Source organism: Anabrus simplex, chromosome 10 (assembly GCF_040414725.1).
Source record: "Anabrus simplex isolate iqAnaSimp1 chromosome 10, ASM4041472v1, whole genome shotgun sequence".
Lineage (NCBI taxonomy): Eukaryota > Metazoa > Arthropoda > Insecta > Orthoptera > Tettigoniidae > Anabrus > Anabrus simplex.
In genome coordinates, this window is record NC_090274.1 from 96,966,170 (window position 1) to 96,980,037 (window position 13,868).

Genomic DNA, 13,868 nt, shown 5'->3' on the forward strand with positions numbered 1-13,868 from the left:
GTATTAAGTACATAGCAGGAGGCGGGAGGCGCCTCTTTCTTCGGCAGCGGTCAACAATAAGGTAATGGCCGATTAATAAATTCTTTCTTTGCTAGCTCAGCAGTTTAACTTTCGGGGCGGGTTCGAAGCGTTCCACTATGTAACCTTTTCCTAAAATGTAACTACTCTTTTCTTCTATTCTCTTGTAAAGCTACATACTGGGATAGAGAGTGCTAACCCTCTCGAGCTCCCACTCATATTGTTTTGAGGTGAACTTATTTTTCACAACCTATTCTTCGATAACGTAAAACTATTGTTCTTTTCTTAAGTCACCTCTGTAGTATGGGATTAGCCCTTGCATCAGTGGCCTAAGAGCCAAAATAGGTCTTAAAAACAAAGTGTATTAGGAGTGCAAGTTCGCCTCCTCTCAAATTGTTACCTTAGAGGTCATTTAATTAACCTTCCTTTCATTTACTAGACCTCAGTAGATTGGGTATTTTACCCCTGTGTTTTGGTCCGTTGAGGACAACTTGAAGGTGGAGTTTGGTGTGGCCTGGGAGAAGGCTTAAATCTGAGAGCGAGTGGCTCTTTTAAAAATCGATTGTGGTATGCCTCGTGGAGGCTTTTTAGTGTAATTTGGAGCAAGGGCTCCGAGGTATGAATGGGGTTTTCTGCCCCTCTGTTGAAACTTGTGTTTTGGAGGTAAAACTGGGCTGATTACCCAAGCATTGTGTTTTCGGGGCTCGAAGCCCAAATCCTGTAAATATTGTGACTCCCCTTTGATTTGCTACTTTGTACCTGCCATACTTGTTATTTCTTTGTTTTTGAAAAGAAAATATAACCTTGTTAAATTTTACATTAACTTTGATTCCGTAGTTTGAGACCCGTTCACGCCCGCACCTTCTTTCACCTCTACCTACCACCAAAACACGGTAACAAGTGGTAGCAGAGCGTGGTTGAATGGGTCTCAATTTAGCCCCTTTTGACGGCTAGACTTTGTTTTGATCCGAACTCTAACCATTTTCTCAGTTGCTGGAATTTTTTTATTTTTTCCAAATTGTTCTGTCATCATGCCTGGCCCTCGCGATGTTCTCCTTCTTAACTATTTGCGCAAGGAGGAGTTGATCTATGAATTAACTATCAGAAATGTGCAATCTGGAGGCACGGTTGCAGTAGACACTAACAAGCTTAGAGAGTCCCTTGATTTGCCCATTTCCATCCCCAATTTGGGAGAGAAAGAAATTGACGACTCTCTTTCCACGATCACGGAGAATATTACTGGGCTAGCTTCTGTAGTTAGTTTTTTTTGATGAAAATGATCCGTCTCCGAATCAAATTAAGCGTGTGCAAGGCAGGCTATATCATTTTTCGAATAGGGTTAACGATCTGTTGTCTCTAAAACTGAATGACGTTCAGAGGAAGGAAGCTAGTACGCTCCTGGAAAATATTTCCGAATTATCTAGTAAGGTCACTCAATTGTTAACTGGGGAAGTTCCTCCCAAATCTGATCAACCCACCATTGTGAATGCAGGTAGTGAGGAAGCGCCTCCCAAGGGAGAAGTCAATAGGATAACCGTTGCTGCTCAAACTATCCCTGCCCCATTGGACAACGAATCTGAACGCCGTGCATCGTTGAGTAACATCCGTTCGGAATTGACTTCCTTGCCATTGAAACCTTTGCCTACTATGTCACCCGGGTTCAGCAGCTTGCCTCATCCATTGGCAATGTTGCTCAGAGGTATTTCTAAGTTTTCCGTTACTACCACCAGTGATGTAATTTCATTTTTAAGATTTCTAGTGGAATTTCAGGATCATGCCCTTGTTTTTTCTCTTTCTCCATGTCAAATCTTGCAAATTATCTATCCGTATGCTCTTGGTATTCTCTCTGATAAAATCGTAAGAGCCATTGCCGAGCAATCATCTATTGAGGATTTTCATGCCCATTTGCTAGCTAACTTCATCCCGGCTAGGGCCAGGTCCTCCCTTATTCAGAAGTACTATTATCGTGTACAGCGTTTGGATGAAAACTTGGCTGATTTCATACAGGACATTAAGTTTTATACTAGGGTGTTTGCTCTTCACTTCCCTGAGGATCAAATTGTACAAGCTATTGTGGAAGGTATTTCACCATCCTATAGGTCATATTTGTGTTTCGCGGCGTGCCCGCAAACTTTCTCGGAACTTGAAGCATTGGCCGTCTCAGCGGAAGGAGTTAGATACGCCGATTCTTTGCGTGTCGCGAAAGAACCCCCGCCTTCCTTTAGTAACACTCGGCCTCCACCTCGCCGACCAGTCAATCCCCGTAAATGTTATGCTTGCGGGTCGCCTGACCATCTGCGCGACAAGTGTCCACTGATCAAGTCAAGTGGGACAAAGAATGGAGCCGGGTCATCACAAGGCTGTTTTAAGTGTGGGGCCTTCTCACATATCGCCAAGAATTGCCCAAACTCAAATAGCACCCCCTCCTGCTCAACTTCTGGTGCAAATTCCAGCTATGCCAATAATAAAAGGTGACTAGTGGCTTCGGCTGAGTCGACTAATCCATATTCCCGAGACTCAGCCCCTAGTAAACAGGTTGTAAATGCAGAGAACAATCAGCCTTCAAATTCATCTTTTGAATGCCCCAAAGAATGTCTTAGGATTGCGGCGGATACCCCCGCACCTGTTCCTTTTCTTAAGATTGAGTTAAATAACGAGCCTATAACAGCTCTCTTAGATTCAGGCAGTGTTTGTTCGATTATTTCGGCTGAATGGTATTCTAAATTGAAATCTGTTTGTAAACTACCTGACTATGTCTCATCTCCTATTCAGTATGTTTCGGCTAATTCATCTCCATTAGAAATTCTAGGTTCCGTACTGGTCAAAATTCGTATTTTTAAATTTACATGGAAAATTAAACTGTTGGTGGCTAAGCACTTGTCTTGCCCCATCATACTGGGAGCGGACTTTATTTCTCACACTGGTCTTGTGCTCGATCTTCAGAGTAAGTCGTGCACATTCAAATTTGCGTCCAATTGTAAAATTCCCTTGTTAAAGTGTAATTCTGTGCCATGTTCATCTATTTCGCCTACCCAGGATGAGATGTTGTTAGACCTTAGACATCTACCTGAGGAGCAGGCTGATAGTATTCGTAAATTATGTCAGTCGTTTCCCGAGGTGTTCTCTGATACTCTTGGTGTTACTGACCTTATTGAATACAAAATTGAGGTCACGGATTCGATTCCTGTCCGTTTTCCACCTTATAGGCTATCTCCACCTAAAATGAAGGCTCTGAAAGAAATTATCGATCAGATGTTGAAGGATGGTATTATTAGGCCCTCTAAGTCGGCGTATTCATCGCCTATTTTTCTAGTCCCGAAACCCCAAGGAGGCTTCAGGCCTGTCATTGATTACAGGGCTCTCAATCGGAAGGTGGTGTTGCAATCTGTGCCCCTTCCTGACCTCCATTCTTGTTTTTCATGGTTTCGTAAGGCCAAGTTCTTCACCATCTTGGACTTAAATCAGGCCTATAATCAAATTCCCCTTGCCGAAGAGTCTAAACACCTTACAGCGTTTGCCACGGACTGGAATTTATATGAATACAACCGCGTGCCTTTCGGGCTCCCTACGGGAGCAGCTGTACTCACTAGGCTGCTAGATAGGGTCTTCTCCGACATCAAATTCGAGTACTTATATCACTACTTAGATGATGTCATCGTATTTTCAGAGACTTTTGAAGAACATCTAGATCATCTGCGAGAAGTTCTCGATCGCCTTCGTAAGGCTGGGTTAACTGTTAAGTTGTCCAAGGTTGCCTTTGCTAAGCCCTCTATGTCATTCCTAGGGCATATTGTGTCACCCGATGGTGTAGCTGTCGATCATTCTAGAACACAGGCCATCCGTGATTTTAAACCTCCCAAGGACATTAAAGGTATCGCCAGGTTCATTGGTATGGTGAATTTCTTCAGGAAGTTCATTCCTAACTTTGCTAATAGAGCGGCGCCCTTAAACCTTCTACGTAGGAAAGGCATCAAATTTGAGTGGGGACCTTCTCAATAAGCCGCTTTTGAAGACCTTAAATTAGCTCTCTGTAATGCCCCTGTACTTGCTATGCCTGATTTCTCGAAGAAATTCATCGTCCAAACCGACGCGTCGTCGTCGGCGGTAGCTGCAGTCCTTCTTCAAGAGACTGAACTAGGGAGGCGACCCATCGCCTATGCGTCTAGGACATTGTCGGCTCAAGAAGCCAAGTATTCCATCTATGAGCTCGAAGGTTTGGCAGTCTTATTCGCCTTAGAAAAGTTCCGTCTCTATCTGGAACACGTCAAATTCGACCTGGAGACAGATAATCAAGCATTAAGCTGGGTCTTAGGTAGGCCGCGTCGTACTGGTCGTATAGCCCGTTGGGCCATCCGTATTTCTGCCTTCCAATTCAATGTCAGGCATATCCGAGGTACCGAAAATGTTGGCGCTGATGGACTCAGCCGTATGTTTTCAGACAACGTTGAGAACCATGAACAGGTCGACAGTTTATCACCTCCCGAGTCCACGCTATCTGAGGTTAATGCCATCCTAACAGATGCTCCCATGCTTTTTAGGGATATCGAGAAATACCAACGTGAAGATCCGACGCTGGCTCCGATAATGGAAACCCTTTCTTCTGGGGAACATGTTGTCCCTTATGTTCTGAGGAATGGTGTTTTATGTTGCCCTTCGAGGCATGACAAGATGATGAAAGTTGTCGTTCTAGCTGTTCTGGTACCTATGATCTTCAAGTATTATCATGAGACCCCATTAGGAGGGCATCTGGGTATCTTTAAAACTCGTGAAATGATTCGTGAAATGTTCATCTGGAAAGGTATGGACGGTGAAATCCGTGAACTTGTAAAAGCTTGTAAATCTTGTTTGCTTAGTAAACCCACCATGTCCACCAAGGTAGGCCTTTTGTCTTCGCATCAAGCGTCGCGCCCCATGGAACGCCTGTATATCGATTATGTAGGACCCTTCCCCCAGTCAAAGGGTAATGCTAACAAGTTCATCTTTGTGTGCGTAGATGGTTTTACCAGATTTTCTTGGTTATTTCCGACTAAGCTGGCTACCGCTCAGTCTACCATTACCTGCTTAAATTCTATTTTTGCTTCTTTTGGTCCGTGTCAATATATTGTATCTGATAATGCTAAGGCGTTCACATCAAATTTATTTCGTAAATTCTGTTTTGACTTGTCCATCTCTCATGTAACTACTTCTGCTTATTACCCTCAACCATCTCTGGCTGAACGGGTTAACCGTAATCTCAGGTCCGCACTTATTGCCTATCATCATGAAGATCATTCCAGGTGGGACACGTCCCTGCATTGGATAGCTTTTGCTTTGAATTCGGCGGTTCATGAATCTCACAAGTTTACTCCAGCTTCTTTGATGTTCAAGTTTGTTCCCAACTCGCCGCTCTCTAACCTCTGGTCTCTGAATGACATTCTACCCGAGACAATAGATCCGGATAACATTAAAGATCTTTGGAAGAAGGCTAAAGCCAATCTTAAAGTGTCTCATGAAAAGGTTAGGGAAAGGTATGATCGTGGACGGAGACCCACCCCTTTGAAGGTAGGTGACCAGGTTATGGTCAAAAATTTTGTTCCCGCGGGCAAGCTTGCCCCCAGATTTCATGGGCCATGCATCATTCTCGATTTTCTCACACCGGTTACATTGTTAGTAAGTAATCCAGCCACCGAGAGGATATTTAGGGTTCACCTGTCCCAGGTGAAACCGGTGTAAATTTTGTGTCAACTTGCTTCATATAATTTTATAGGAATATGATGGTTATATTTTTTTTTGAGTTCCACGCTTAAGGCATTCTGCTCCTTCTATAATATTTTGTTTTATATGTAAGCATTTCTTGTAAACCTCCCCCGATTGTTAAACTGCCATCCTGTCCTTGCCACGGCCATTACCACGCTCCCGTCTCCTGCTCCAATACACACTGTGGCTTCATAATATTAAATGCCATGGATATCTACACGCCGCTGGCCCCTCAACCTCTCCATAATGCCTGTGCCCTCAAAAAAGATGATGGTCCAACACCATTCTGCCGCCTAGCTTTATGTTTCAGTGCCCCCGCAGCCGCGCGGCGCTGTGCCGCGGCTGGGTTCGAGGACGGGCCCCCTCGGCCCCAGCGAGGACGACATGTGCACGGCGAGCCGGAGCTCTCCTCCCGGCCAAGGCTGATGTGCGGCGCACGACCTGCTACTTGCCCGCAGCCTGTATATGTTCACCGCGGGCGCGGCGTTCTTCAACACCTCTGCTCCCCTCATAGTGCGGGCGAGAGGTATCTCAGGGTACTTGAGGGGTCCGAGCGGCCTCCTTTGGACGCAAGCTGCAACGGCCGGTCTGGCCATCCAACTTCATTAACCTCAACTACATGAACAGTTACTATAAGTAATGACTACACTTGGGGATTCTACAGCAATATTTGGTGGACATTGCAAAATTCTTCATCACTTTCAAGTATTAAAAATTTATCTTCAGAATTCTACGTCTACAAACTTAAAGACTATACTTCACTTGCAACAACAAAAGTTTGAAACTGAAACAAACCAAATCAAGAAAATCTTATAAATTTTTTTTGGGCAATCAATCTCCATATCTACATCAAAACTTGGACCTGGTTTTCAAACAAATTTCATATATCACCCCTGGTGGAACTTTTGGGGGGGGGGGGAGATCTGTACCGGGCGGTACACCTCCACGCCGCTAATTTAAAATGTGCGCCAGTTGAAACTCCTCTGCTGGAGGAAGTCTGAACTTTATCTACGCTATTAATTCTCTACTTTCTCAGAAGATGTCACCACGTGGAAAACTTTGAGTTTTTGAACTGTGTTATTTTTGATGTGTTCTTGTTTAGCTTGAAGTAAGAAGTGTGAACTTTCTCTTCTAGAGGACACTACTGAAGATCAACAATAGTGCAACCTAGTGCGGAGTCAAAGAACTATTTTGTTGGAGAAATTTTTATTTCAAATGTTTGTTCTTTGTTAAATTTCTTTCTGTTATTGTTTAAGTTGGCTGTATTCCCCTCTCTTTCCCCTTGTTTTGTATTTGACCAATCCCGAATTTCTGTTATTAATTTCTGACCAATCATGGGTATCTTCTCCCAACTTGAATATGTTTCTGTACCCTAGCCAATAAAAACGTTGTGGGAGGGTGTTTTCATTCCCCTAACGCCTAGAACCTTCCGCGAGAGGATATAAACTGCTGATTTTTGGGTCTCCGGGCCACTTCTGTTCCATCTTTCAGTGTATTAAGTACATAGCAGGAGGCGGGAGGCGCCTCTTTCTTCGGCAGCGGTCAACAATAAGGTAATGGCCGATTAATAAATTCTTTCTTTGCTAGCTCAGCAGTTTAACTTTCGGGGCGGGTTCGAAGCGTTCCACTATGTAACCTTTTCCTAAAATGTAACTACTCTTTTCTTCTATTCTCTTGTAAAGCTACATACTGGGATGGAGAGTGCTAACCCTCTCGAGCTCCCACTCATATTGTTTTGAGGTGAACTTATTTTTCACAACCTATTCTTCGATAACGTAAAACTATTGTTCTTTTCTTAAGTCACCTCTGTAGTATGGGATTAGCCCTTGCATCAGTGGCCTAAGAGCCAAAATAGGTCTTAAAAACAAAGTGTATTAGGAGTGCAAGTTCGCCTCCTCTCAAATTGTTACCTTAGAGGTCATTTAATTAACCTTCCTTTCATTTACTAGACCTCAGTAGATTGGGTATTTTACCCCTGTGTTTTGGTCCGTTGAGGACAACTTGAAGGTGGAGTTTGGTGTGGCCTGGGAGAAGGCTTAAATCTGAGAGCGAGTGGCTCTTTTAAAAATCGATTGTGGTATGCCTCGTGGAGGCTTTTTAGTGTAATTTGGAGCAAGGGCTCCGAGGTATGAATGGGGTTTTCTGCCCTCTGTTGAAACTTGTGTTTTGGAGGTAAAACTGGGCTGATTGCCCAAGCATTGTGTTTTCGGGGCTCGAAGCCCAAATCCTGTAAATATTGTGACTCCCCTTTGATTTGCTACTTTGTACCCGCCATACTTGTTATTTCTTTGTTTTTGAAAAGAAAATATAACCTTGTTAAATTTTACATTAACTTTGATTCCGTAGTTTGAGACCCGTTCACGCCCGCACCTTCTTTCACCTCTACCTACCACCAAAACACGCTAACAGTTACTATAACCCCTAAATACCCTCATAACCATGTGTAGAGATATGTACCTTTTATTTACAATCCTGTTCATGTGAATACTCCAATGAAGATCTTTACTTATATTAACACTAGGTACTCACAGTGATTTCCATAAGGAGCTTTTACCCCATCACCAGAGTAATTAATCCTGAAAGGAATTTTAGTACTAGTGAAATTTTGTAACTGTTAAGACTCTTCATTTTGCTGAAAATAATGTTTAAATTATCTGAAACATATGGTAACAGTATTACACCCGCAAAAGAGCCTAAGAGTTATAAATTATCTGAGTCGAGATGGCTTCAGATGTCACAAATTAATGAAACCCACAACCTGACTTTTATCCCTATTTACCATACTATGGCCTATTGTATGTCTCACAACATTCATCAGTGGATCCAGAAGAGCTAAGTGTTCCAGTAACGTGTTATATACGCATAAAAATAAAATGGCCTAATATTTCAAAAATATAGCAATGTAAACCTATCCAATACAGAATGTATCAAGCTGAAATCATTCCTTATTACAAGATGTTTACATCAGAAATATACAAACAATTGCAAAACTATACCAGCACAGTTTTCATACCTTAAACAATTTCTGCAAATGGCATTGTGGTGCCACATAGGCCTGCTGAGGTATTTTACATCTTGTTAATATCAGCATAAGTGAATCGCCATACCATAAACAAAAACGTACAAGAAGTGTGTAGGCCTATATTAAAACTTAGACATATATACACGCACTCAATACCTTGTCACAAACAGTGGGAAAATTATATTAGCACATTTTTCTTACTGTACATTAAACAATTTTGATAAATGGTATTGTGGTACATAGGCCCAATTAAGAGCAATTTTACACTCCGATAATATTTGTATTCAAGAAAATTTAACATTTTCTGGTTTGCGTCGGTTCCTACTTTCACTCATAATGAGTCGCGCTTTAGCCCTTTCGCTCCCTGCACTCACAATTGTGAGTGTAGATTTAACACTGCCTAGATACGAATTTATTTTGTTGACTTCGTTCACTCCGCTCTCACATGAAAGTGAGGGTTGTGGTTTATGCGAAACCACTGCAGTCTGGCGGTAAACCTCAGATTCAAAGTTGAAAACAAGGAGTCTCGTTGCTAACTCTGTGACAAGATGGCACAACGAGGTAATTATGTTTCTATTTTAGTCAATTTGTACTTTTAATTATTATATCGTTATAAATTATTAACTTAATACTATCTAGAATTAAATTATATACATTTGTTTCCAATCTAAAAGTGTTTGGGGTATTCAATTCATCTATGAATTATGCACTCACGTTTGTGAGTGTTGGGAGTGTACGTGTACCCCTCAGCTTTGAGGTTAAGTTCGTCAGACATGCATTTATTGCTATTAAAGTAGCTTTAGCTACCTGTCTATTGTTCCTATTACTAATTACAGAGTCGAATCATATTTTTACTTGCTCACAGTATATTTTCACGTAGTTGTAACTGTTTTAATTTACATTACAGTCTGTACTATCTATCCCTAATTTTAAGAAAAATGTACTTCAAGGTCTCTTGTAGCTTTTCAGATAAACTACGGGCACTAGAAAACCTCCTAGATTACCCAGGGGCTATTCAAGTTTAATTAGACACGTCAGATATTGAGGGATTTGATGGCAGTGATGACCAGTCAGCATGGCAACCAGAACCTTGTGCAGATGGTTCTAGTTCAGAATCTGAATAGAAGTGCCAGTGAACCCGGTTCCTTCGCCAAGTGTCTCATGGTCTATGAAAACATTTAAATGTAAACCTGGTCCTGAATTTATTTCTATACACGGAGGAAATCCAGTTTGGGTGAGTAAAATTTAGGGATTGCAAGTTTATTGGGAAGGTACCAGAAGAGATGATGGACCTACTAGTGTTCCGGTTGGCCATTGGAGAGTACATTCTAGGTGGACCCAAGAGAAAAAGGTATGACGATTTCAATGAGCAGAATGGGAAACTTTCTCCCCCACAAGAAATACCTGCAGGTGTGTCCGGAAAAGACAAATGAATTGATGGTTTTGAAAATTATCCGGTTGTAGATAATTTGAAGACGCAACTATATTGCACACTTCATGGCTGCCAACGGAGATCTCACACACGATGAATGAAATGCAATGTTTACCTCTTTTTAAATAAATACAATAATTGTTTCCATTTGTTACGTACAGTGAAGTAGAAATTCCATTATGAAGACAAATCCTAAAGTGACATTTACCCTGCTGTAATCAATACTTTTGTTGTTATAATTTGTTATATTTCTGGTTACAAACTATTAAAAATTTACTTTAATTAAGGATATGATGGCAAAAATTGATTTTTCATTCACGAAACACATTTTAGGATGACAAATGCAAGATCCCAACCATCCTCATTGCCTTAGTAAATCTGATACTCACAATTGTGAGGGTCATGGTTTACTACTGACCCTCACAATTGTGAGGGGTCAAAAAATACCCCTAGTGGCGTTTGTAAATGGGGAAAATTTAATTTTTGGTAATATTTAGACCATAATCACTTAGGAAATGGCAATTACGCACCCATATTCTCATAGTATATGTGTCGGGAGTGAAAGGGTTAGAAAATATTCTCTCCGCAGGAACTGGCGTTGCAGGAACACAAAGATATTTTTCAGAAAGACTTTACAACAGCTCCATACTAGATTTGTGCTTCCTCCAAATGTCGGCTGGGTTCTCTTTCAATTTTAGGAACGGCTAGTCAAGTTATTCATTTGCGCGCTTGTAATGAGCCACCTTCTCCTCTAAAAACCAAATATTGGATGTAGGTGATCTGATACTGCTAGAAGGGAGAGGAACGTCCTGTTCAGCGATCTGTTTTGGTACAGTTCTGGAAGATTAAGAGTAACGAGTTTCTGAGCATTATCTGCATTTTCAGTTCTCTCAAACCCTGCTTTTTTGAATCGTGGGTTCAGAATTTCGGCTGATACAGGAAAGACTATTTTCTCCACCTGTTCAAATATTTTGTCTATTTCTTGGGTAAGGTTATATCTTAGACAGCACAGTCTTTGGAACCTTGTTCCGGACTGTGATCTTAACTCCCCTAATTAGAGAAGATTGTTGGAAACAACTCGGCAGAAGCTTAGTGGTTTCAACACTGCCGCACTGTCCACTAATCGGCAGTGAGTGGTGACGGACTGTTCGGTACTGATGTTGCTGTAGTAACCTTTCCAATTCCACCGCGTCACCACATCCTTCTTCCATTTATATTGAACGGTATTTAGCTGTGCCTGGATACTGCGCAACTTGTCAGCTGAAACAACGCAGGACTTGAAGTATGTTACCTGAGTTCTGCAGATAAGGAGGATTTCATCAATATTCTTGGTATTACTTAACCCACTCTGCACAACTAAGTTCAGCGTGTGGGCCAGGCAAGGTAGCTGGCTGATAGAAAGGGCCCGCTCTTATGTTGGATCCACCATCAGTTATAACTGCTACAACATTGATGTACCATTATTCTAGGGTTCTTCTTAGGACATCGGAAGGGTAAGCTGCTGTGTGGTTTGAATGCAACTTAAGGGTATTAAAGACATTAGATTTTAGGGCAAATTCACTGTTGAAAAAGTGTGCAGTTACCGTGATAAATGAGATTGTGCTAGAATGAGACCAAATATCTGTTGTAATACCTACATGAGGTGTCGGATGTAGGTTCCTTTGTAGTGCCGCTTTCGTTGCCTGGTAAAGTCCTGGTAAATAGTGTCGGTGAGTAGGCGACGGTCAGGCATTCTATACCTTGGTTCTAGCTCCTTTATGGGGTTTGCAAATCCTCTATTCTCGACGAGCGACAGAGGCCGCAGGTCTTCTGCCACCATTTCAGCTACCAGAGTATCAAGATTCCTTCCTTTTTCTTGAGGTAGCCGTAACGGAATGCAGCTGGAAGAATGGTTTCAGATGTCGATATCTGTTGATTGTCAGAAGGAACATCATTATCTTGCGTCACTCTAGTATTGGCTCCTCCTGGAAACACTGTAAAATGCTTCCGTTTCAAATGATCGCTTAAATTGGAGGTGTTGATTTTGCACTTGCGAATAAAAAACACATTAAACATTTAGTTGAAAATTCGGAAGATTTTCCAACTGCTCCCAAACTGAAATCTATTCCTTCTGCTCATTTTGGAATTAAAAAATGCACGCACAATAGAACGTCTATGACGCAAGCAATACTCAACACACAAGTCCAGATGGTGACAGCGAGAGAAAAAAAACCGCCGGACTAAATATTTATTTAACATGGTTGACAATATTTTGAAATTAAGACAATATTTACTGCACGCCGTCTAGTTAATAATAATTGCCAAACGTTAAAATCACTTCTTACACATACTTTTATTCACTTCATTTCGCAAAATTTGTTTAGCTTGCAAGTTTTGTTCGCTTCTGCGAGGGGTGGGGGTGGGGAAAAACCCGAAGGTATTATTAGCTTTATTCGCTTATGTTTACATCATAATTAGCGCCAGTCTAGTGGTTCATACCAAAGAGCATAGAGAATACTATCAACTCTGACCTTACACCATGGCGAAAGAGGAGACCGATTTCAGCGCCGACACGAGGAATAGATTGGAATTTGCGATGCGAATGAAAAACCGAATGCAAACGGAAACAGTCGATTGTAACGGTAGTTGACGATCGAATAATTCGGATGTTATCATTCGATAGTCCCGTCACTAAGTAGGTCTACCGTTGAGGTTCAAGTGAAGGCCACCTAAGCGCAAATCCCTATCTCCTGCCCACCCATTACGATCTCACTTCCAATTCTCCGCGTACCCATTCCATGGTCTCATTTATATCCCCAATCATTCTCCATTCATTACCCCTCCTACACGGTATCCCACTTATAGCTATCCCTGCCTCCTTAATCTTCTTCCATTCTGCAGTAACCAGACCCCACAAATCTGCTGGTTGCCTTACGTTGAAAATTACCACCGTCTCCTTATCCCCCTTCATTATTTCTATTTTCCTCTACATTTCTTTTAATACTCCACTCTGGTTTCATTTCCTCAACGTGCCTGACCCGAGCCTCAAACCCACCCTCTTTAGATCCCCTCCTCCCCCGGTCACTTCCTCCTATCCACCACTCTACTTCCCCTCTACTCTTGCCCCACCGCTCCTCTGTAACTCTTCCCTCTGCTAATCTTCCTGCAGTGACTCAAACGAACCTCACCTGGGTCAACCCCTTTAGGATAACCCTAAGCCCTCATTGCCGGAGTTTTGAATTTTCAATGTTGTTATTTTTAATTAATATTCCCTGCATTTACATACTAGAAAATATTTTAAAGTAATTTTTCTAAAAATTGGATGCTTGGTTTCTAAATGACGGCCTGGTACCGTGCGGTACCGTCAGGCGCTTGACATAGCTTTCGGGTAAAACTTAAAAGTTGTTTCCTCTTTAGAATACCGTGCAATTTGATGCTTAATATTGTTACGGAATATCACTTACTAATACAAATATCTTTGCAATAAAGGAACAAATGGTGTTTATGGGTCCATTTGCCACATCTTTAGGACTTCTGAAGAATAACATTAGCCCAGACATGATACATAGTCACCTGTTTCCACTTTTCACTGTTGTGAAGTGACAAAAAGCAGTTTACACATACGCCCACACTACAATTGACACATTATGTGCGGACGCGGGATTACGCCGTCGTTGATTT